Below are 27,324 nucleotides of genomic sequence, written 5' to 3' on the forward strand. Positions count from 1 at the left end.
GAGAGTATCAGGAGTTCAGCTTGTAGATAAATACAGCTTCAACCGACTTGTTACACTTGCTGTTAAAATAAGTGGATATTCCCCATTTCAGTGGGAACCCATCCCCTAAACTGTCTAGTGTACTGTGGATAGTGTTATATACAGGGATATCCCTTAATTCTTTCATAGATAGAGGTTAAATTTAAAACAAAGACTAAAATAAACATTTCTGATGCAAGAGGAGAGTTGGAAGGCAAGGGGCATGTATGTACACACAAACAATAATGTGATGCTGGAGCCAGAAGGTTTAGTTGGGGCTCTTCACTGAGAGACAGTGTCCTTTAAACACATTGTGGGAAACAGCCCTCTGTGTCAATCCAGGGCGTCTTAGGTAGCGCAGAAAGTGAGGGACTGAGAGGTGGCCGAAGAAAATAGAACCAAGAGAACAGCAGTCCTAGTTCCAAAAATCTAAAGACGTGTTATCTGCCATAGGTCATGCAAAGATTTCTGAAACAGCAACCTAAGGAAGTCTGGAGAAAATCAGCTTCTGCTTGGAGACAAGGTAAAGCCTCGTGCTGTCTTTATGCTCTCTCAGTCAGAATCTCATCACAGATAGCCTGCTTCTCAGCATTTCTGAGGGTTTGCATCTCCTCCAATGCATGGCACATTCAACACAGCTTGAAAGGCGTCCTCCTTAGGATCAGCATGCTAGAGGCTGAAAGGAGATCTCCTGTTCTCAGTGCTTTGCAGGCTGTAGACTTAGTTACAAACTTGAGGATGAAACTTGGCTCCAGTACAACAGTTTACGTTGATGCACCAGGGCTACAGTGGCTTTGACTTGTGGTTGTTATTTTTTTTTAAATAGGTGGTAGATTAATTGTGCCTGAGCAGCCCCATCACTAAATTCCTGGCCACATTACACAAGAGACAGGACTACATCCAGCTGCCCTCTAAGAGGAAGGCTACGATAATCTCCCCAAGCAACAGAACGGGCACCCTCTGAGACCTGCTGCCAGAAGATCCTTCCCACTTGTGGCCACCCACTGTCCAAACAACTTACTCCCCTTTTCTGCAAGAGTGCGAGCTGCCTGGAGGAGGGAGAATGTGTAGCCTTTATCTTCTCTCTTTGTCTGGGACCCTCCTCTTTCTTGTGCACTGGTCTCCTGGGGAAGAGAGCTAACAGCCAAGCTTGCTTGTATCTCACCTATTTCACCTAAGACTGTGTCTCTGTGTACACTCTCCGTTTGGGAAGAAACAAACTATCCACCAAGCTTTCTTCCATTCCTGAAACTTAAATATAATTCCTAAATCAGATTAATTAAAATGGGATATTAGTGGCCTCTCTTAAAGACATCAGTTATTTGTTCAACCAGAGACATCAAAAGTTGTTGAATCGCATCCCCCAAAATCACCTGAACAGGTAAGCAACACCAGGGGGAGTGCTTTGAGAGCAGCCTTGCCTTGCAACAGCTTCTCCTCCCTTCTAATCTCACTCAAATTTGTTCTTCCAGAGCAGGGGAGAACAAGAGAACAGAATTGGGGGGGGGGGTCTCGTCATCAATACTAGGCTCGCTCCCTCATTTAATCATGTTTGACAAAATTGTTATACAAAATGAGAGTTTATTTTGCTTGTGCTATTTATTCCTAAAACATATTCAAACCTTTTGCTTGCTTAGTGAGATCAAGCTTAACGGTAGAAGTCAAGGAGTTTTTGCAGTTTGGCCTAAAATGATGAGCAAAGTGAAGTTATCTCAATTTCATTTTCTCGAAAAATGCATTCTAAAATAAAGTATATACTTTCTGGTCTTACTTTTCCTTTTTCTCACAGGAGAAATATTAACACCAGTACGACATTCTCCTTTTAGGAGATGGACGCCTAAACAAATGTGATAAAAGCCATTTTCAGAGTCTGCCTGTTTGCCTCTGAGTCACTGGGAACAGGGTCGCTTACTCTTCTTTCTGTTTCCTGCAGAGCCTCTTACAGGGTTTGGCACAGAGCTACTACTGAATAAAAGGTTTAATTTTATTTCTATTTTCAAATTTGTGTTCAAGTAGCATCCTAGAGAAGTGTTTCCGACATGGGTTTTACAGACCCCAGAAGATTTCCGATTCCTTCAAAGGATACCACAATCTCAATTTTTCCTCTTGACAGTGATTTTTTTAATAATACTTTTAGTATTAAAGGCTGTCATTTTACATGCTCCCTTGAGAATGAGAAAATATTGCTGAAATTTCTTAAATAGTCTGGGATCTTTGTTTGACCATTCTGGAGAGTTAGTACAATTTTTAAAATCAATAAATTTTTTCATAAGCCACATTTTCAAGCAGCTTATGATGTGTGAAATAAGAATGCTTATAAACTGCTTCTAATGGTAATCTTGAAAAATATGTGCATAACCTTCCACTGTCACTAATTGTCAACCAACTCATATGGGGTCAAATATGACTTAAAAAGTCAGTTTCATTACTGTAGTTGTATTTTGTGTTATTTCACTCACTTTATATAAAATGCTATTGTTTGAAACATTGAATTTCATTTGATCTATCAATGTATAAAGACAAATTTGCCAGTAGAAACCTGAGTAACCACAATTAGATCAGTAGCTAGCATCTGACATATATTATTCAATAAATGTGCTACTTGAGTAGAAGAAAAAAATACATGAATGAATGAATCTACCACATGCTCCAGATTATGACTTAACTTAAAACTGAATTAGCAACTTCTGAATTAAGTATTTGGAATAAGTGACTTCATATTCCTGGTTATATATTTTATTAGATAATGGTGTGTGTATGTGTGTGTGTGTGTGTGTGCGAGCACGCGTGTGTGTCTATGTGCGTGTGCGTGTGTAGTGGCTGAATATAGTGAAGTGTTCCCTGCCCTTTGAAACAATTTCTCCAGGACATAACAATTAGGAATAGTACTAGCGTAAGTTCTAAGGTGCTTAGCACAAACAGACAGTCATTTCTTTGGACCCCAAAATTATAGCCATTGGACGAGCCCTCTTCCTCTCCTCTCACAGAATACCAGGTCTGTGCATTATAGGCATGTGCACATGCTTAAAAACAGTATAAGCTGAGTAAAGTCCAAGGGCACTTAATTTACTGCCTTTGAAATGCAGGGTTAATTGCAGCTGGACTTCATAATCGGTACGTAACAGAACTCACTTCTACCTAGCTCAATACGGCAGCATTAGGATACCGTTTTTCCTTTTTTAATACTGTTCCCCACTATACCTAGAAAACAAATATTTCCCAATTATTAACCAACTACCCAGTTATCCCAAGGAGTCTTTCCTATCTTGAAAACAGAGACCTAACACTGAAAAAGATATGATAAACTGAGACCTCTTGTTCAAGTCAATGGATCGTACAGTCTTTAGAATCAAGCTTTCCTGTGTGCAGATTAACATTTCCTGAGACATTCAGTCCAGTCATACAGCACACGGCTTGATTACTAGATGTAATCAAAACCAGGCTTGCTGTTTTGGACTAGAATTTTCCAGCCAGAGTAAGCACTATTACTGCCTACTCTTGTTTTTCCTGGTTTTCCTGTGATTCACAGGGTAGGGAAACAATGTAAGCAAGAGAGGGAAGAGCAGGCGAAGCAGGAACTTGCCATGGATCTGGCCTCATTGTTGTCTTCCCTTCTCCATAGCACGAATGCATCCCTGGGAGCAGGCGTCAATGGTATGCAAATCTAATTGCAAAAGTAATAAACAGAAGCTACCTGGATGTTTCTCTCATAGTTCACTCTGTTCATGTCAGACTGCCAGTTGTCTAAAGGTCTAATCTCTCGCTGAATCAATAGTAACACATTTTAGACATCAGAAGGGGTTGGGGAATGCAGGGAAAGAGTTCTGGAAGAATGCCATTTCCAGATTCCTATGGCATTCTCAGAAGACTTTGTTAATATGTACTGGCACGCTAAACAAAACAGCCTGAAGAATAGGATTTTTTGGTCCATTTTAGGCTCCAATTTGATCCACTTAAATGTTTTCATCAAAATCAAATGGCTATTGGCTTGCTAATTTGCATGCAAAACAAAGCAGGGAGAATTTTTAAGAAAACCACCCAACTTAAGGGTAAAATTAAGACATCAACACAATGATTCTCATAGTGAGGTGCCCGACCAGCAGCAGCAGCAGCATCTGGGAACTGGCTGGAAACACAAATTCTCTTGTCCCACCCCGGACCTCCTGACTCAGAGGTCTGGGAGGAGGGCCAGCGATGGTGTTCTAACAAGGCTTCCAGGTGTTTCTGATGCAACTGAAGTTTGAGAACCACTGGATTGAGACATATCCCCCAGTTTTCAAGAAAAGTTCTTTTTCTGGCCTAATTTTCTTAAATTTGAACCTAGTAATTTCAAGTAACCAAAAAGAAGCAAATACAACCAAACTATTGTTACTACTTGAAACAACTGATTTTATTACATCATTTAGACAAACGAATTCAAAATAATTATGAGGGTAAAATTAGTAAGAATAGTTATTTTTATAACTAACGGATAAATAACTTGGGAATCTTGAAGGTGGATCTGGTTCAGGCTTTCTCCACCTCAGCAACGTTGATGGGCTAATTCTTTGCTGTCGAAGGCTGTCCTGTACATTATAGGATGTTGGCAGCATCTCCGGCCTTGATCCACTCGATGCTATTAGTACCTTCTCCTCCCAGTCATGAAAACTTGAACCTGCACATTTTCTCTCAGAGGAGAGGCAAATTGCCCCCAGTTGGAACCACCAATCTAGTTGATCATTTAGAAAGATTTTATTTGTTCATCGACTTTTAAAAACAGCATTTATTGGGTACCTACTGTAAGCAAGGCACTATGCATTGCATTAAAGATACATGTTCCACATTGGTGTAGAAATTTGGGTACATCCAAATAAGCCTTGGCACTCTCAGACAAAGTGATCTCGCAATGAGGCACTGTGGTGCATTGTGAAGAACAGTGATTAGAACTTAGGTGACGTGGCTTGTCTTATCCCTATAACCAATTTGTTCTACAGTCCTAGGAAATCATTGAATCTTTCGGGGCTATTTTCTAATATGTAAACTGAGGCTGGTGGGCAATATGATCTCTATGATGACCTCTATTTTTCATATTGCTGTCAATAATATGTATCAGTCATATCCAAGTATGGTTGATATTTACCTAATACTTATTAAGAATCATGCTAAGCACATATATTATCTCTTTAACCTTGCCATCAACTCCATGTAGAAGATGTTATTTCTATTTTCAAAATAGAGAAACTGAGACCCAGGCCTGTTGTATAACTCCCAGGCCACATAATAGTGTCTAGGTATCCTGACTAGGGCCAGGGCCCTTCCTACTATATCCCATCTGTCTTTAGGTTGCTAGTTTTCACTCCATAAAGCACTTATAGAACACTTCAGATATGTCAAGCACTGTGCTAGTGCTCCAGAATAAGGAAGTTTCTAGATCCTGATTGCCCTCAAGGAGTTCAACAGTCTGCACAGTGCACATTCCTTGGAAGAAGACTCTGATAGATGTCCTTTAAGCATCAGTGAGAACAGTGTAGGCAGTGGTATGCTGGACAGGGCCGCTTATTTTCAATCCTAAGGAAGCAGACAGAGAATGAAATTGCAATAAGTGAAGAAAATCATGAAAATTTTGCATTGAGCTCATTTGCATTCCTTTTCCCCTTTTAACAAAAAGCATAAGGAATACAAATTCTTAGCTTTGCTAATAGGCCTTTGTTTACACTCTATCCTCACTGCTTTCAAAGGCAGAACATACCATGGGTGCCTGTGACTTCAATAGAGGCCAGAGGACCTGCTGGGTTTGTTAAGAGGGATCCTCAGCTTCCAATTTTGACCTGACCAGCTATGGCTCATGAGAACTTGAGAGCAAGTTGTTATCCAGCTACTTTTTCAAATGGTACTGCGGGAATCAGTTTATTTCAGTCTATGACATCATAGCTAATCATTTTATTCAAATTTATTCATATCAAATTTGATCCTAGAAATATATGGGGGGAGAAAAGAAGGATCATTTCAATGTTCATCTACTTTTAACAATAGCACTCACAACAAGTTGCTGATGTGAAATATAGCAGTTAGAATTGGTGTTAATAGAGGATTAAAAAAATTCAGGTGAAATTATCTGATTTATTACAGAAAATTAAGTGAATCACAGCCAATATACTATTGACCTATATGTCAGAAATCACATTGTTTTTGTTCTCTCACAAAAGCCATGGCTTATTTAACCTTTCTCAGACTTTGTCTGACAATGACTTACTCAAAATTCTGTAGAGATTTAAGGACCCCATTTCTGCTTTTATTTCTTTAACAAGAAGGATCCTGAAAAAAAAAACAAAAGCAAATACTCACAACAAAAAACATACAGGTGAGTTTCATTGGTTTTATTCTATTTTTCGAAGCTTGAGAAAAAGCTTTGTCAATCTGTACACAAATTGCAGGACTGTTGTGAAGCTTGGCTCCTGGCAGAGGGCTGGAGCGCGCTTTCAGAGTTATTAGTATTCTTCATGGCTCTTTGTTGTCTGCTGGGGCAATTATCTTGGTTTAATTTAGGTCACTAATGATATTATGAGATAGTTTGATGGTAGTGTAATTTCTTTTGATGTTGTTTTTGTTGCTATTGCTTATATCAACTCATTCTGATTCCATAAAAGACTGAATCCTATACCCACTGAGGGAGGGTGGTGAAGGGAGGGCAGAGGGAAGTGGAGAAGAGGGAGGGAGGCGGTGAATGGAGTGCATGGCAATGCTGGGCTTTAGGATCTGGCGGCAGGGCTTCCATGATGAGGATTTCCAACTGTGCCGCTCTGCTTCTCTCCCAGCATGAGAGCTGAAGGCTGGGCGATCATACCATGCTGCTCTATGTCCCGTCAGGTTTGAAATTATTTCCGACAGGCTACCAAAACAATTGGTCCCTCACTTCAGCAGCTTTTACACTAGTTGAAGTCTAATTTATAAGATAGATCATTCGCTTCAGTGGTCCCGTCTCGTCTCTGATCTTCCTAAGCTATCCTACGAAGAGAACTCGTGTCAGAAATGCGAAGCTTTCCCAAACCCACCTCCTCCAGTCTCCTTCCCCTTTGCTTACATGTCCCAGAGTGGACAGCTTGGAGGTTCTAATGATTATTGTTCAATATGAACACTTTCCTTGGCATGCAGCTTTATGGATTTATTTTTTATTGCATGTAAGACCATAGTATTTACTTGAAATGTATGCTTACTGGTTTTAAGTGTGTTTTAATAAAAACAGGGCTGGCGGGATCTATTCTGTTTTATTCCATCCTCCCAAATACTGGAGGAGGGATGATTTTGTGTTCACCTACAGAGATATTGTCCAGTCTGCAGTCCACCCTGGGTCTTCTGTCAGTTTGCCTGCCAGGAAAAGCTACAGTGGATATACAAAATGCAATTCAGAATTCTCAACAAATTTTCTGATAGAGGAGAACCACATATTCAAAAATATCCATAGGATAAATGAAATATTCAGAATTTGAAATGGTGTTATTTAGATAACACAATTTAGACAAAATTATTTAGAAAATATTATTATTTAGAAACATTATTATTTAGAAGTAACACTCCAGGAATATTAATAAATCAATCTAATAGCATAAAAAAAGATGAGGTGTGATGTCAGCAAAATGGTGGCATAGGAAGTTCTACTGCTTGTCACCCCAGAAATGTCACTTTGAACAAGTAATGCATATGAGAATTCCTTCCCAAGAGCCAACAGTTCCACCTGAGGGATTATAGCACCTGGGTGAAGCACAGAAATAAGGAAGCATGCATGGAGGAGGGTAGGAAAGTTAGCTCCATACCCGTTACCTCTTCCCCAAGCCTGGGCAACCCAGCCAGGAGAGAGACACCTTCTCCATGGGAGAAGGAGAGTCAAGTGAGTGTTCCACTTCACTGTGGACCACAGGGCTGGCCTGTCTAGCACCAGACCAACTCTGCAACCTGGGCGACTCCCTGCAGGCTCTCATTGACCCAGCCCTCAGACCCCTACCCTGGCGCCTACCAGTTCCAGTGACCCAGGTGGATCCCATGACATCAGGCCCCTAATGGGCTCTCATGAATGAAGAAACCAGCTCCTCCCAGTGCCTGCCTATTCCAACAGCCCCAAGCAACTTCTTCAGGCTCCTAGGAAGGGAGCCCCCTTTTTACACAGGTACCTGACAGCTCCAGGGGCCCCAGGTGGCTCCTGTGACACCAAGCTCCCAGTGAGCTCCTGCAAACCCAGGCTCCTGGATCACCTCAGCTCCCTATGTGGTGTCATTGGCATCAAGATCCTGGCAGTCTCCTATAAACCAATCTCACTCTAGTGCATGCCAGCTCTGGTGGCCTCAGATATCTCCCATGACACCAGGCTCCTGGAGAGCTCTTGTGAAACCAGGCCCCTGTTTCACCCTGGCACCTGCTGACTCAAGGGGACTTAGATAGCTCCCATGGCTCCAAATGACTTTAACAGCTCCAGGCTCACAGAAGTTCCCTGTAAAATCAGGTTCTTGACCCAACGGAGTGCCAGCCAGTTCCAGCAGCCCCAGGCAGCTCAGTGGCTGCAAATGGCTCCTGCAGCTCCAGGCAGCTTCTGTGGTTTCCGGCTACTAGAGGGCCTCATGACCCCAGGCTCACAATCTACTCCATCAGCTACTGGCTCCCACAGCCCCAGCTTCAGTAGCCCCAGGATTCTGACTCTCTCCAGCACCAACTGGAGGTTCCCAGCAGGTCCCAGAAAACCCAGGCTGTCAACACATCCCACACTAGCTGGCCTCTGTGACCCTGGGTGACACCTGTGGACTCAGTCTGTCAATAAAAGCCCAAAAATCCAAACTTGAGAGGGGCATCACTGAACCCAGGGTCTATTAGGGCCCAGTGACAGGCTGAGTACCAATGTCCCAAGCTTTTGCCCTTCTCCAGCACTGGATTGCCCAAGGGTTTCAACAGCAAGCTCATCTGCAAACTGTCCACTCAGAATCTCCATACAGGCTGACTGGTAAAGGGTCTTGCTGTCCAAAGCCAATGTGTAAAGACTGGAAGAGGTATGCCTACATCCTCAAATGTGCAGACACCAATGCAAGGCCATAGGATTATGAGTAATCAAGGAAACATGACACCATCAAAAAACTAATAAAATCCCAATAACTGACCCTAAAGTAAGAGAGATTTATGAACTGTCTGACAAAGAATTCAGAATAATCCCCTTAAAGAAATTCAGTGAACTACAAGAAAACAGAGATAAACAGCTAAATTAAATTAGGAAAATAACGCATGAACAAAATGAGACGTTCAGTAAAGAAATAGAAACCATTAAAATATGAAGCAAAAATCTAGAATTGAATACTACAATAAGTGAACTAAAGAATTAAACAGTGATCTTCAAGATCAGACTCAAGCAGAATAAAGAATTAGTGAACTAGAAGACAGATATTTTGAAATCATACAGTGAGAATAGCAAAAAGAAGAATGAAAAAGAATGAAGAAAGCCTATGTGAATTATGGAATACCATTAAAACAAATAATTTCCCCACTTTTGGAATCCCAAAAGGAGAAGATAAAGAGAAAGGATCAGAAAGCTTATTTAAATAAATAATTGCTGTTAGATATCTAAGTTCATGAAGCTAGCATGTCATCCCAAAATTTCAACCCAATATGATCGTTCCAAGACACATAACAATAAAACTGTCTAAAATCAAAGGCAAAGAGAGAATTTTAGAAGCAGCAAGAGAAAAAAAATCTTTCCACATAAAAGGGAAACCCCATAAGGCTATCAGTGGATTTCTCAGCAGAAATCTTCAGGCCGGGGAGAGTGGGATAATATATTCAAAGCAATGAAAGGAAAAACTGTTGACAAAAAACACTTTACCCAGCAAAGTTGTCTTTCAGGGATAAAGGAGAGATAAAGACTTTCCCCAACAAAGGAAAGCTGAGAGAGTTCATTACCACTAGACCCACTTTACAAGAAATACTGAAAGGGATTCTTCAAACTATAATAAAAGGACACTAATTAGTAACAATAAGATTTATAACATGCCAGCAAAGGTAGTTATAGAGTCAAATTCAGAATATTGTAATACTGTAATATGGTGATGTGTTAATCACTTAGCTATAGGAGAAAGGTTTAAAGGACAAAAGTATTAAAAATAACTATAACTACAATAATTTCTTAATGGATACACAATATAAAAAGAGCTAAATCATGACATCAAAAACATAAGTTATGGGAGGAGGAAGCAAAAAGTTAGAGTTTTTGTATGTGATCAAAGTTAAGTTGTTATCAGCATAAAACAGACTGTTACATCTATCATATATTTTATGTAAACCTCATAGTAACCAGAAGCAAAAACTAACAGTAAATTCACAAAAGATAAAGAGAAGGAATCAAAGCACACTACTATGGAAAATCATCAAGCCACAAAGAAAGACAGCAAAACACAAAGAAAGGAGCAGGGAACTACAAAATAGCAAGAAAACAATTAGTAAGATGGCATTAATAAGTCCTTGTCTATCAATTGTTACTTTAAATGTAAATGAACTAAGTTCTCCAATCAAAAGTCAGAGTGGCTGATTGGACTGAGAAACAAGAACCAACTATATATAAAAGAATCATTTCAGCTTTAAGGACACATACAGGCTCAAAGCGAGGGATAGAAAAGATGTTCCATGCAAATGGAAACCAAAAGAGAGTGGGGGAGCTGTACTTATATCGGACAATACAGGCTTTGAGTGAAAAACTAACAAGAGACCAAAAGGCCATTATATAATGATAAAAGTGTCAATCTATCAAGCACATATAACTTTTGTAAATATATATGCACTCTATATCAGAGCACCTAAACATATAAAGCAAATACTAACATATCTGAAGGGAGAAATAGACAACAGTACAATAATAGGAGGGGACTTCAATACTCCAGTTTTAGCAATGGATAGATTACCCAGACAGAAAATCAACAAGGAAACTCTGGACTTCAAGTATACCTTAGACCAAATGGACTTAGACACATACAGAACATTCTACCCAGCAGCAGCAGAATATACGTTCTTCTCAAGTGCACACAGAACATTCTCCATAAAATAAGCCTTAGCAAATGTAAGAATATAACAGTAAGAAAACTGGAAAACTTACAAATGTGTGAAAATTAAACAACACACTCCTGAACAGCCAATGGGTCAAAGAAGAAATCTAAAGGGAAAATAAAAAAATCTTGACAGAAAGAAAATGGAAACACAATACACTAAAACTTATGGGATGCCACAAAGGCAGTTTTATGAGGGAACTTCATAGGGATAAATGCTTACGTTAAGAAGGAAGAAAGATCACAAGTAAAAATCTAACTTGATACTCAGGGAACCAGAAAAAGAATAAAGTAAGCCCAATGTTAGCAAAAGAAAGGAAATAGCACAGGTCAGAGAAGAAATAAAGTAGAAACTAGAAAAAAAAAATAGAAAAGATGAAGAAACTAAGAACTGCTTATTTGAAGAGATAAACAAAATTGATGAACTCTTAGTTCGACTAAGATAAAAAATTAAGAAGACTCAAATAAATAAAATCAGTAATGAAGAAGAAGACATCACAACTGAAATGAAAATAGAAAGGATCATGAGACCACTATGAACATCTATATGCCAACAAATTGGATAATCTAGGAGAAATAGGTAAATTCTTAGAAACATAAAATCTACCAAGACTGAATCATGAAGAAATAGAAAATCTGAACAGACTGATTACTGGTAAGAAGATTGAATCTGAGATCAAAAACCTCCAAATAAAGAAAAACTTAGGACAGATGCTTTCACTGGTGAATTCTATCAAACATTTACGGCAGAATTAACACTAATCCATCTCAAACTCTTTGAAGAAAATCCAACAGAAGGGGACACTCCCAAGCTCATTTTATGACGACAATATTACTGTGATCTCAAAGCCAAATAAGGACACTGCAGAAAAAGAAAACTAGAGGCCAATATCCCTGATGAACATAGATACAAAAATTCTTAACAGAATACTAGCAAACCAAATTCAACAGTAGATTAAAAGGAACATACACCATGATCAAGTAGGATTTATTTCAGAAATGAAATCATGTCTCAATGCACGCAAATCAATAAATATGGTAAACTGCATTAACAAAATGAAACATAAATGATTACATAATCATCTCAACAGATGCATAAAAAGCATACAACAAAATTCAACATCCTTTCTTTCTTTCTTTTTTGTTTTTGTGAGGAAGATTGGCCCTGAGATAACATCTGTTGCCAATCTTCCTCCTTTTGCTTGAGGCACATTTTCACTGAGCTAACATCTGTGCCAATCTTCCGCTATTTTATGTAGCATGCTGCCACAGCATGGCTTGATGAGTGGTGCTAGGTCCATGCAGGGGATCCAAACCTGAGAACCCTGGGCTGCCAAAGGAGTGTTCATGAACTTAACCACTAAACCACCAGGCTGGTCCCTCAACATTCTTTCTTGATAAAAACTATCAACAAACTAGAGATAGATGCAACATATATACATGGGCCACATATGACAAACCCACAGCAAACATTATACTCAACAGTGAAAGGTGATATCTTTCCCACTAAGATCAGGAAGGAAACAAAGGTGCCCAATCTCACTTCTGCTAGTCAACATGGTGCTAGAAGTCCTATCCAGAGCAACAGGCAAGAAAAAGAAATAAAAGTTATGGAAAATAGAAAGGAGGAAGTAAAACCGTCTTTGTTTGCAGATAATATGATCTTATATATAGAAAACCCTAAAGACCCCACCAAAAACTGTTAAAACTAATAAATGAATGCAGTAAAGTTGCAAGATACAAAATGAGTATCAAAAATCAGTTGTGTTTCTATGTACCAACAATGAACTAACTGAAAAAGAAATAAACAATCCCATTTACAATAGCATTAAGAAAAAAATAAAATATCTAGGAATAAATTTAACCAATGAGGTGAAAGATCTGTACACAAAAAATATAGGAAAATGATGAAAGAAATTGAAGAAGACAAAAATAAATGGAAGGATATCCTCTGTTCATGGATCAGAATTATTAATATCACCAAAATGTCCTCACTGTCCAAAACCATCTATAGATTCAATTCAATCTCTACCAAAATTCCAATACCATTTCTCAAAAAATAGAAAAAAATTCTAAAATTTATATTTAACCACAAAAGACCCTGACTAGCCAGCAATTCTGAGAAAGAAGAACAAAGCTGGAGGCATCACAATTTCTGATTCCAAGCTTTATTACAAACCTATAGTAATCAAAACAATATGGTATTGGCAAAAAAACAGACAAATAGATCAATGGAACGAAACTGAGAGCCCAGAAATAAGCCCATGCATAAATGATCACTTAATATTTGAAAGAAAGTCAAAAAGCTGCAATGGGGAAACAATGGTCTCTTCAATAAGTGGTGCTGGGAAAACTGGATAACAACATGCAAAAAAATGAAATTGGATCTGTATCTTACACCACTCACAAAAATTAACTCAAAATGGATTAAGCTCTGAAGCTCTGAAACAGTAAAACTATTAGAAGAAACAGAAAAAAATCTCCTTGACGTTCGTCTTGGAATAGATTTTTTTAATATGATACCAAAAGTGCAAGCAACAGAAGCAAAAAGAAACGTGTGGGACTATATTAAACTTAAAAGCTTCTGCGTAGCCAAAAAAAAAAAAAAATCAGCAAAATAGAAAGGCAATCTACAGAATGGGAGAACATATTTTCAAACCATCTGTTTGATAAGGGATTAATATTCAACATATATAAGAAACTCATACAACTCAATAAAAAAAATATGATTGAAAAATGAGCTGAGATCTAAATAGCTATTTTTCCAAAGAAGGCATCTAAATGACCAACAGGTACATGAAAAGATGCTCAACATCACCAATCATCAGAAAACTGCAAATCAAAAACACAGTGAGATATCACCTCACACCTGCTAGAATGGCTGTCATCAAAACAAAAAGAAAGAAATGTTGGTGAGGATGTGGAGAAAAGGGAACCCTAGTGCACTGTTGGTGGGAATGTAAATTGGTGCTGCCACTATGGAAAGCCGTCTGGAGGGTCCTTAAGAAATTAAAAATATAACTGCCGTATGATACAGCAGTCTCACTGCTGGGTATATATCTGAGAGAATTGAAAACACTATCTCAAAGAGCTATCTGCATCCCATGTTCGTTGCAACAATATTCATAATAGCCAAGCTGTGGAAACAACCCAAGCACCCCTCATGGAAGAGCGGATAAGAAGATGTTGTATATATGTCTATAATGAGATGTAATTCAGTCAGAAAAAAGAAGGAATTCCTGCCTGGTGCAACATCATGGATGGGCCTGGAGGGCATTGTGCTAAGTGAAATAAGTCAGACAGAGAAAGACAAATAGTATATGATCTCACTTATATATGGAATGTAAAAGAGCTGAACTCATAGAAGCAGAGAGTAGATGATGGCTGCCAGAAGCTGGGAGGTGAGGGAAATGGGGAGATGTTGGTCAAAGAGTAGTAACTCCCGGCTATAAGATAAATAAGATCTGGGGATCTAATGCACAGCATGGTGACCGTAATTAACAAGACTCTACTATATACTCGAAAGTTGTTAAGAGAGTAAATCTTAAATGTTATCACTACACACACACAGACACACACACACACTCACACACTCACACAAATGGCAATTATGTGAAGGGATGGAAATGTTAACTAACCTTATCATGGTAATCATTTTGCAAATATATTCATCACATTGTACACCTTAAACTTTCATACATGTCAATATTATCTCAATAAAGCCGGGGGAAGAAAGCTGAGGTGCATTCTGTGGGTTGGACAGTCCACCCAGGGAAGCAGTGAATTTTCGTATTTGACATCCTCACAGAGAAGTGGTTAAAAGCCATAAACAATGCAGTTCAGGAAGGACATTAGTTAATGTACATTTTCCAGCTTTTGTCTAATCGCAGGAGCATTCGGATTGCTACACAGGCCCGCTTTAAGCTTCTAGTCTCCAAACTGGTCAGGAAAGCCAGTTTCTCCTCATTTGATGCAGAAGCCATCAGCCCTTGTGGCCACTGTTCTTGGAGCCACAACAGACCCCAAGAGCCCGCTTTTTTTACTTCCCCAGATTTATTTGCCCAACTACTGGGCCAGGTACACGTTTAGGTTTCTAGAGACGTGGGGAAGTAGTTATTTCTGTTACTGGTCTGTGGCTCATCGCTGAGGTTATAAAAAATGACTGTTAATTCTGAGGATTCTGTCAGAGTTCTAGCTGTTAATATTTGTTGAATCACTAGCTCTTAGAGGCCATGGGACTAGAGTTCTCCATGTTTTTTACTGGTGAAGTAAATATTTTTTAAAATAGAAGTGTCAGCTTTTTATTTCAAAATTCTTCTTAACATACTCTTTTTCAAGGAAGTCCTGGTTTTTCACAAAAATAAATTTTTTAAAAATTTTAAAAACAATTGAACAAGAATAAAGATTAGTATTGTCCAAAATATGAACACGTAAAGACTACACATGGTGAACAGAATGTTTTTAAACCAGAAAATAAACATGAAAACCGGAGAGCACGAATCCAAGGAAGGAAGCAGCAATTTATATGTCAGATAATCTTCTAGGCATTGAAATTAAATCCTGCTCATGAAATTTATATTCCATATGTGTGGCCAGGTCAGGTAAATCAGAGTCTGCCAAGGAAAATGTGAAATAAATGGTAGAAGGGCCACAGGACACTTTTGAAAACTGCCTGTTGTATTTAGCTGAGTCATTGAATTGACCAATATGATATATGCATGTTGACTATGCAATCAAGATAACAGACCACCGGGGTAACCGTAAGCTATTTCATTTAGGGAACTCTAGCAGTGAAGTCACATAAGGTAATCTGCCTGTGACTCAGTGGAAAGAGAATTCTAACAATTTCTTTATTTTCACCAGGAAAAACTTGTCTCATTTATTTGAGTTTTTTCCACCTTCCACATCAGTGTAGAGCTAAGAAGTACATACAATGCACATGAACCAGATGTAGAATTTTATAATCCTTTCATTTAAAAGCCAATTTTAAGCTTTGTGGAGTTTTATTACTATTTTCGGCATTATCAAAAATGTAAATCACAGAGAAATCACAAATTCTGTTTCCCTGAGAACTTGCGAAGACATGAAGGTAATAGAGAAGAATGAAGCACAAAAGACGAATACATGTGCGATGTTGATATATGGTGATATTGATCATTGTGGTAATGAGAAATACACCTTTGGTCTTTGTCCCGGTTCTGGCACAGAGCTCCTAAAACCTTTGGAATTTCCTAACTGATGAGCTCTATAAAAGTGTCTTTGGGTGTATTAAAGATGGGACTTCTGGAAAGCCCTAGGTCACCTAAGGAAGGGGGCTGCTTGTTAGGGAAACCAATCACGTGATTAGAGGGTTGGAACAGTCAGTCAGACTCGCCCTGACCTTCAGGGAGGGGGAGGGGCTGAAGGTTGAATCGCTCGCCAATGACCAATGATTCACTCAATCCTGCCTATGTAATGAAGCCTCTGTAAAACCCCAAAACTCCAGTGTTCAGAGAGCTTCTAGGTTGGTGGACTTGTGGTGATTTGGGGAGAGAGCTGCACCTGGAGAGGGCATGGAAGCTCTGGGCCCTTTCCCCATACCTTGCCCTATCACTCTTCTGTCTGGCTGTTCCTGAGTTATATGCTTTTATAATAAACCTGTAATCTAGGGAGTAAACTGGTTTCCTGAATTCTGTGAGCCACTCTAGCAAAATTAATCCAACCTAAGGAAGGGGCTGTGGGAACCTCTGGTTTGTTGTGAGTTGGTCAGAAGGACAGGTTACAACATGGACTTGCATTTGGCATCTGAAGCGGAGAGCAGTCTTGTGGGATTGAATCCTAAACCTGTGGGATCTGATGCTAACGCCAGGTAGATAGTGTCAGATCTGATTTGTGGAACACCCGGCTGGTGTCAGAGAGTTGCTTGGTGGTGTGGGGGAAAACCTCCACACACTGGATTGGTGTCAGAATCAATAAGATCTTAATCTCTTCTGATTTGAGATGGAGGTAAAATGATATGTTAAAAGCAGCATAAACTGAGATTAAAGAAAGCTTGATCCTAATGAAGGCCTTTCATGAATATCACTTTATGATTTTAATCTGGCCATTTCACCTCTCTGAGCGTTGACTTTCTAGTTTGTAAAATGAATAGTTTGACTAAATAATATCTAAGATCACTTTCAAGTCTAAAGTCTTATGGTTCTTTTAAAATCAGTTGCAAATTGAGATTAGGTTGGAAATATGCCTTGCCTACTTGTGTCAGTTTGTGATGGAAATTCAGCAATTTAGGAGCCGGCCCAGTGGTGCAGCAGTTAAGTGCACACGTTCTGCTTCTCGGCGGCTCAGGGTTCGCTGGTTTGGATCCCGGGTACGGACACGGCACCTCTTGGCACACCATGCCATGGTAGGCATCGCACGTATAAAGAAGAGGAAGATGGGCACGGATGTTAGGTCAGGGCCAGGCTTCCTCAGCAAAAAAGAGGAGGACTGGCAGTAGTTAGCTCAGGGCTAATCTTCCTCAAAAACCAAAAAAAAAAAAGAAAGAAATTCAACAACTTATATTCTTGGTGTCAATTCCCTAAACCTTCATATCTTTTGGAAATTTTTTCTACTTCCTTAATAATTTACTCCAATGCTACTAATATCTTCGTGTCAACAGATGAACCAAGCTAGAAAAAAAGAAACAGGAAGTAGACACAGAAGTACTCTAAACCAGCTTGGTTTTATGTCGTCTTGTTTAAGGAGAACTTCCAAATTCCAGCTGTGTACTGTTTAAATGTCTCCTTAAATGAAACTGACAGAGGGAGAATAGGATCCAATTAGCAAGCATTTCCTTCCTTTGCATCTGATAAGTTAACATCTGTGCCTTCTGATAAAGGCACTCTAATTTTTTTTAGTGGCATTTGCACTATTCATTAGTTCCCTTTTACTACAAATAGCTGACTCCAAAAAATGCCCCAGAGCTACAGTGAATTGTTAGACAGGTGGCAGAGGGGCATCACCTGAGAAGGCAGCCTTTCCAGGTATATATTTTGGTTTCCACATTAACAACATACATTAAAACAGGAAAGTAAACTTTGTTAGTCACACTGGGTATTTTAATACTCTCAAACAATGCTTCAGTTAGTATTATAAGAATATGATGAAATTGATAATGATGATAAGGTTAATTGCTAATTTGTAGTTCTCTGCTGATTCCCTTGAAGGTACACCTAGTATTTAAGAAAACACTGTGTCTTTTTTCTTGTGATTATGTGTCCCTGTTTGGGGATGGAAGAAAATTTTTTCTTTTACCCTCATTCCCAAATGTCAGGCCCTCAGGTTATATTTTTGTTTGGAGAACTCTCACCCCTCCTCTGAAATTTCTGCCAACTTCCTTTGCTCGATCATGTCCAACAATGTCCTCTGGAGCCTCCATCTGTCAGCAAGCACTGCTATCCTTCTGTTTCTTCACATAAACTTCCTCCTCCCCTGTCTGAAAGGAATTTGGAAAACACCCAGTTCCCTTACAGTTAGTCCTTTTACTGAGGGGTTCTGGTTCTCACCAGCCCAACCCTTGATCCCGGTAAGGCCAAAAGGCAGTGTCTCCTCAATCCCCGTACAACCACCTCTTCTTTTAAGAGGTTCCTGCAACTCAGTTATTTTATGATACTCAGTCAATCTCTTCCCTCTGTTAACAGCCTTTTTAAAAGCGCAACTGTTCTAACTCTGACAGGGCCACCAAGAGATTTGGTCCAGAACTTCGTGTTTGAGTTACTTCGCTTGTTGCCTATCTTATAGGTTGTGAAATAATAGTCTTAATCATCTGCCATTTGGCCAAGAGCAGATCCACTACTTTTAATCACAGGCATATTTTTGTAGGAGGAACATTACAGGAATTTGAAAGATGTGTTCCAGTCATAACAAGGTTCTTCAGTAGTCAACTACAAGGCACTGCAACATACCTCCCTTTTCTCGTTGTTGCTGGGCAGACAGTAACGGCCCAGTATCTTTCCCCGGAGGGAATCAAAAATACAAAAGAACTAAGAACTTGCTTTTTAATTAATAGTGCTCTTACTTAAATATCTATACAAATTACAGACCTGTGACTCTACTGTGGAGGGTATATTCTTTGAAGCATCAGAAGGCTCTCACTCAAATTATCACTTAGTTCCTATTGGTCAGGAAAAATATATGAAATAATCGTCCTACCATTTGAGAGCAAGTGAAGAAAGGGTAAAAAGTCAGATGAGGCATGGGCTTCACACTGAATGTTGTAACTAGCAAGTAGGAAAAGCAGGATGTGATGCTCCATATATAGAATATTCCAGGTTTGTATGTCATGATTCGACTGTTGAAAGACAAAGGGAAAAAGAAAATCTTAAAAGCTTCAAGAGAAAACTGACTTGTGCACAAGAGAGCAATATAATTAAAAGTTGACTTTTTATGAAAAGACTTTTTATGAAAAACAATGGAGTCCTAAAGGTAGTAGAACGGAAAAATTAAAGACCTGAAAACTAAAACAGACTTGTCAACCCCAAATTCTATGTCCAAAAAAACTGTTCGTCAGAAATGAAGACAAAATAAAGGCATTCCTAGATAAACCGTGGCTGCAAGAATTGATTACTAGCAGAAGTACTTTAGAAGAAGTACTGAGGAAAGTCCTACAAACTGAAAAATAATCACACCGAGTGGTAGAATGAAGAATAAATAAAGAGCATGAGACATGGAAAATATACGGGTAAATATGAAAGAAAAATATAGTTATCTTCTTCGCTTTTTAAATTAATTTCTTTTGAAGTTGTAAGCAGTATATATGGCACTATAGTTATGGCTTTATAACATATATACATATAATATACATGACAGTCAGAGCTATAAGGAATGGGAAGAAAAAGAAGCTATATTGGAGCAAAGTTGCTATATTTTATTGCAACTCAGTTATTACTAACCTAAAGTAGATTACGAAAAGTTAAGACATATATTGTAATCCCTACAGCAACCACTATGGGAATAACTCAAAAAAATCAACAAAGGAACTAAGATTTTGAACAAAAAATACGTTTCTAACATGAAAGAAGGAAGTAAAAGAGGAACAAAAATTAGACATATAGAAAATAAATGGAAAATTGGCAGACATATCAATATGTTCATTGATATGTCTCCATGTCTATAATCACATTAAATGTGAATGAACAAAGCACTCTAATCAAAAAGCACAGATTGTAAGACTGGATGAAAAATCAAGATCCAACTGTCTGTAAGAGAAACACTTTAGAATCAGAGACACAAAAAGTTTGAACATAAAGGGATAGAAAAATATACACCACGCAAATAGCAGCTATTAAGAGAGTTGAAGTATCTGTATTAATACCAGAAAAAAATAGACTCTAAGGCAAAAAATATTACAAGAGATAAAGAGAGATTGAATAATGATAAAAGGGTCAATACATCAAGAAGATGAAATAATAATGGCAGTATACACACCTGAAAGAAGAGGATCCAAAATACACGAGGCAAAAACTGACAGAAATAAAAGGTGAAATAGACAATTCAACCATTGGAATCAGAGTTCAAGATCTTACTCTCAACATTTGATAGAACTAGATAGAAAATAGTACACTGAAACAACCCTGTCAAACACCGTGAACTTAGTGACTTTTATATAGAACATTTCACCCAGGAATAGCAGAATACACTTTGCTTTTTAACACAGAATATTCTCTAAGTTACACCCAATGCTCGGTTATAAAACAACTCTCAAGAAATTTAAACTGTATTGAAATTATTCAAAGTGTCTTCTCCAACCATAATGAAGTAAAGGTAGAAATGGAGAACAGAAAGAAATTTGGGAAATTCCTAAATACTGAGAAATTAGACAATACGTTTCCAAATATTCAATACACCAAAGATTAAACAAGGGAAATTAGAAAGTATTTGGAACAGAATGAAAATGAAAACTCAATATATCATGATTTATATTGCATGCTAAAACATGGATGTAACTCAAAAACATTACGCTAAGTTAAAGCAGCCAGAGGCATGAATCATAGCCCTGATTCTATTTACATGATATGACCAGAAAACCTAAATTTATAGTGACAGAAAGCAGATCAGGAGTGGCCTGGGGTTAGGGGTGGGAGGGCAGAGATTCACTGTGAAAGGATGTAGAGGAACTTTTAAGGGTGATAGAAAAGTTCTAAAACTAGATGTGATAATGGTTGCATCGCTTTCTAAACTTGTTAGAAATCGTTCAAGTGTACACTTAAACAACGGGTGCACTTTTGGAGTGTGAATTCTACCCCAATAAAGCCGTTAAGTAAAGAAACAAATAAATCTATTGAAAAACATTTAAGATATGGTCAAACCTGGAAAATCTGCTTTATAATAATTTGGCATACTTTTGTTTATTTCTGAGAAATAGTCCCCATAATTCTTTGAGTTGAAAACGAAGTCATAGACTAAAACGCCGTAAGTTACAAAGCCTCATTCTTTCTGGAGAAAAACACAGCGTACCTATGGTGTCCCAAGCATTCAGGACGGGTGCCTACTGGTTAGGTGCTTCTGTGTACACGGAGAGGTGAAAGGCCCCTTATCCAATTAATTTGTAACCAATAGCTGACTAGCGGCTGGAAACAGTTCTTCTAAAGTGGGCGCAAAAATTGAATCATGTATCCTTTAAATAGTTTTGGTTTAATTTAAAACATATAAACTTAAAAATAATTCTGCAGTGATTATTCTGCAACCATTTCAACATCAGGTCAATTATTTGTGTTCGGGTCCCTGACTTGAGGTCCTCATTATTTAATTTTCTTGGGTTAACCACATACATAATGCAGTTTTTTCAACTTTATGCTTTGGTTTTGTTAAGGTAAAGCATGAACTTGGGCATTAATTTCAGAAATGAATCCTCCTAGATTTTTATTAAATTTCCTTATGTGTGATGGCAAAAAATTAAGAATTCACATTTTCTATACTTTTCAAAAAACAGTAAAATGTGTTTTCAAGGAAACATTTTCTTAATATAGGGTCTACCTCTTTTTGTACTCATGTCTTCTATTTACATGATAATTAAAATACATAATTATAATAACAAAAGTCACTGGCATTAACATGTATAGATACGAAAAAGCGAGGTAAGCCTAGAACTGAGCTGCTGGAAGCAGAAGTGCATGTGTTCCAATTAATCTGGCCAATAAGCAAATGGATATTATTTGTAGCAAGCATTTGCACGAAGTGTTGCCATCTACTTAGTTTCCATATCACTACCCCACTTTTGCTATGGAGCTCTTTATTAACAGTTGTCTTGTATAAGTTATTTATTGCCACAAGGATGCTACACAGCAACTGCAAAACTTCAATAGCATATAAGAATAAGCATTTATTCTCCACTCATCTGGAACCAGAGGGGATAGGCTAGACTGCTCTATTGATCCTGATTGAGTTCCTCATGCTGTTGGCTGGTCTCCAATGACCTTAGCTGGTTCAACTGGGGTAGCTAAGCTCTGCTCAGAATGTCTCATCGACTAGCAGGCTGGCCGAAGCATGTTCTCAGGGCAAACGCAGAGAAGCAAGAAAGAGAAAGCAGAAAACATAAATTCTATTTCAGCTTTTGTTCATGTCACATTTTCTAACATTTCATTGGCCAAAGCAGATCATATAGCTGAGCCCAGAATCAAGTTATGGACAGAATGCCTCACCCACAATGGGAAGAGCAAAGCGCAAGACTGGGGGTAGGAGGAACAGAGAACACTTTCAATAATCTATCACATGTCACTATGCTGGGAATGAAATTCATATGCATTATCCAACATCCTAGACCCACAGTTTCTTTTCTTCCTCAGCTGTCATATCTTTCCACTCTCCTTTTACTACCAACTCCTATAGCCTCACACTCAGCTCTTATTGTTCTGACTCTCAATCTAAACTCTAAGAACACATTTAATGAATAAATCAGTTTATCTGTTCCAGCTTTATCCCTCCCTGACTACACTTTTCCAACCTTAATGTGATTGTCCTTTTCTGCAAGTATATTGACTTTCCAGGGTTCATTTCTTTCCTCAATACCTTGAGACTCAGTTATCATTTAGTTGAACCTCTTTCTTGTTACCATTGCTCTTCCACTTTAGTCCCTTGGAAAAATCTTAAACAGAAATGAAATCAACTAGCCACATTTTCCACTCCTATACCTGGGTTGTTTAGTGCTGCAAGAGAAAAATCATAGAACTTTGCTAAGGCAGAGGTGGCTAGCTATCTGCAAAAAAAGATATGCTGGGGGCCAGCCCAGTGGTGCAGTGGTTAAGCTCGTGCACTCTGCTTCAGCGGCCCTGGGTTCACTGGTTCAGATCTCAGGCATGGACCTACACACTGCTTATCAAGCCATGCTGTTGCGGTGTCCCACATACAAAAAATAGAGGAAGATTGGCACAGATGTTAGCTCAGGGAAAATCTTCCTCATCAAAAAAAAAAAAGAGAGAGAGAGAGATGTTGCCTTTTCATAGTGTCGATTTTTTGCTGTGAACCAGCTTCCTGGACAAGTTCTACATTTTCCAGTACCCGTCTTGTATCTGTATGGGGCCATATCACTGAGATTGTCCAATGGAATGTGACACTTCTAGATAGAACCACTAAGATTTTATTCTGTGATTCTCCAGGCTCATTCTCTTTCTCCACCTGTCAGCTGGCTGCAGAGAATCCAGCAAAGAAGTCTGAGGCCCCGAGGATGAAAGAGCTACAAGGTAGAAAGAGCCTGAGTGGCTGAAGGAATGTGAGAAAGACCACTTCACGACCAAAGAAAGCACATTGGAGTCAATACGAGCAGGAACTATGTTTATTGTGTTAGGCCACTGAGATTTTTGAGGTAGCCTTCTTCAGCAACTTACACGATATACCTTAAATAATTGCTACATATTAGTGCAACAAGATCTGTGGTTTGCAATTTCATCAGAACACACAAGATGGTTCTGCAGTCCTGAGCCAGGTTCCTGACAATTTTCTTTAGTTCCAGTGGGACCTTTCAGCAATGGTCCCACATCATCTCTCCTCTCCTCACATCTCACACTACTCATGCCCCATACCTCTCTCATTCAGAAGATAAACTTGCTTTCTTTTTCACAAAAATAAAATTCTTCCGTCTCTCTGAAATACATGTGCCAAGAAAATATAAAATTTGCCCAGTTTTATAGTGGCTCAGAATGAATCAAATGTTCTTTGACAAGTGTTTAAGCACATAAGGAAAATAAACTCTTTCAAGAGGTGGTAGAAAGTATTGGCTTTAACTTTCAACTTTTGAAATAAATTACTTGTAGGAAATGTAAGTCATAAGACACTGAGTAAAACCAGTTACAAGTGACATTTCATTGGAATGCCTTACTCAGGTTATTAAACAGGATAATTACATGGCAAGATCTTCCTTTAGCAACTGTCTTCTTGGATGGGATTAAAGTTTGCTAATTCTGTAGAGTAGTAGTTCTGAAACTTCTAGAATTTGTGGCATACTTTCAAATGCTGGAATAATAGCAGAGCTGAAGTAATGCAAAGTCTCAAAACAACACATAACAGGCAATAACTATAGCACAATCATACTCTGATATAGAGTGTCTTAGAAAGGTCTATAGTTATCTATTTATTCTTGCAGAACTACATAGAAGAATTTCTGTCTTGAACTTGCTCTGTTATACTTATAAGGAACATTTCAACAATTTGTAGTAAACACCAGGGTCTTACTTTGCTACCAGCTTTGCTTTAGACTAAAACTAAGCCTCTTGCTTCTTGCTTGCAACAAACAGGATAAATTCTGCTGTTCTTCACGCAGGATCCATTCCATAAGGTGTTCTGTCTAAAAAACATTATCTTAACAGAATAAACACTTAGTTTAAGTATCCCCTCAAAAATTGTTTCACATTACCGGCACATTTGTCAAGGGCTCAGAACGCACATGTGGATTATAAAAGCCTGGCTGAAAATGACACTTGCAGAGAAATTAGAATGGGTAATCCAAACTTTAAAAATGAGAGTAGAGATGACTTGTTTTAAAGGCGATTCCATGGAATACTCCTGAAGATTTTCAGAATGCAAATTAATTTATAATATCTAAGGGCATCAAAGAGATGGATATTTTAGAGCATGGAAAAAATCAAGTCAAGAAGATTCTATTTACTTCTAATACTAAAATATATTTTGTTTTGTTTTTGTAAAAAAAGTGAACAGCAAGATAGTCTTAGGGATCCAGTTTCTACAAGGTAGTTTCCTTTAGTGATAAAATTGTGTAGAGCATTTCAATGCCCATCAGTGTCAAGAGGATTAAAAGAGGAATAGAATACAATGGGGTACAGAAGTGCATCTAAAAGTAGTGCCATTTTATCTAGCAGAGTAGAGTCATGAAATGTTAAAAAGCCATGCTTCTATCCTTTCTGAATCACATGCAATCCTCAAGACAGGAATAATGATCATCTCAGAAACCTATACAAAAGGAAGACTGTAGCATTAATTTACCAATCAATGGGTCATTTCAGTTCATCCTCCAAGCAACTGAGAAGAACTAGACATCATTATTAAACAAAAAGCACCATTCTAAATGCCAAGCATATGTCATAATTTTAAATAATAATACCTTACATTTTTGTAGCACTTTGGAGTTTACGAAGCACTTTTATGTACATTATCTCATTTATCAATCTCTAAAAGAGTAATAAAAATTTAAGGCAAAGGAAGGGATTAATATTAGTGTTGCGCTGGATAAATGAGGGTGAGATTCTAGAATAATAGAAGTCCTCAACAAATCTTTATCAGAAACTGATGAATTGCCCATCTCAACTTCATTATCCTTATCACGAGCACTTATGAGAGAAATGAAAAATTGATGAGCACCGTCATAATCAAAGAGAATAAATGTTTCTCTGTTAAAGTGAATGCATAATCTTTCCAAGAATAAAATAGCAATATTCATTCATTATTAAATTCTGATCACACTGACACCAAATCTCATTTCAACCCGTGAAGGAAATTAGCAGTATAGAGGAATACTGTTTGGATTGGGTGGCGTTAAACTGTATACACAGTTACACAGGTGTGTATATGTGGGATGTATAGGACAGGGTGCTCTCCCCTCCCAGATCTAGTCTTTTGTCTCTCCCAATTGGGGAATATCTTTGGAATCCACTTATAATAGAGCGAGAGCTCACTTTTTATAGATATATTGATTATCTTTTAAAAACAAATTGAGCAGTTGTCAAAGGCACTACATAAATTACCGGAAAAGTTAGTGGCATCTTAAAACAAATGGACTTTTCTTGAGTGAGCAGTTTTCATTAAAAGATTACAGTGTTTTCTTTACTAGTCCTTACACCCTCTTATCCCAGTCTTACACAAATATAATGTCACAAGGACAATTTATCCCATTAGGTAATTGTCTATTTTCCCTAGCTGATCCTATCAATTATTTCCATTACACTGATGCAAATTAAAAGAGAAAAGGTGATATTATGCCGTTAGCTACTTTAAAATGTACATTAGTAATGTACCTAAGATATAATACATTTTTTGCTACACCTCAGTTTCAAAGAAATATCAAATATAAGTAAGCAAAAGAAAAGAACAAATAAAAGAGTTTCAATATTTTCACTACCAAGAGATAACCACTGCAAAATTCTTGGTTTAGGTCCTTCAGTCCTGTTTTCTATGACTGTGTATATGTGTATCTTTGCATGTGTCTGTGTGTGTGCGTGTCTGTATGAATATGTGTGTATATTTGTGTGCGTTTGTGTAATCTGTATCAATCTGTGTATATTTGCGTATGTGTGTGTGTAGTCTGTAGCGGAGTACTTACGTAATTCAGCTAAACCTTGGAGGTTTCCGTTACATATGCTAGGGGACAGTCAGCTATCTCCACAACTGTAATGCTAAATTAGAGTATATTTATTACAGCCATTACAAATAACTATATCATTAAATATTTTTGGACAGTGAAATATACCCATGATATCAAAAATGAAAATATATTACAAAAAATAATCTGGATGCACATATAGCATTGTAACCTGCTGAAAAATCATGATTCAAAAAGGCTTACGAGATTGCAATTAAGGTTTAAAGACATGTATTTAATGGGGATCATACCAAAATTGTAAAAACAAGCATAATAAGCTTTAAGTACATATCATGTGCCTGAAAAATGTGTTAAGCCTTAAAAATCTATTAAGTACCTTCCTACATCCACTTTATTACACACAGACTATTTTAGGCAAAAGTAGAAATGTCTCTTTTTTCACCTTGTACTCAGTTATCATGTTGAGAAAGAGGG

This window comes from Equus asinus, chromosome 8 (assembly GCF_041296235.1).
Source record: "Equus asinus isolate D_3611 breed Donkey chromosome 8, EquAss-T2T_v2, whole genome shotgun sequence".
In the NCBI taxonomy this organism is placed as follows: domain Eukaryota; kingdom Metazoa; phylum Chordata; class Mammalia; order Perissodactyla; family Equidae; genus Equus; species Equus asinus.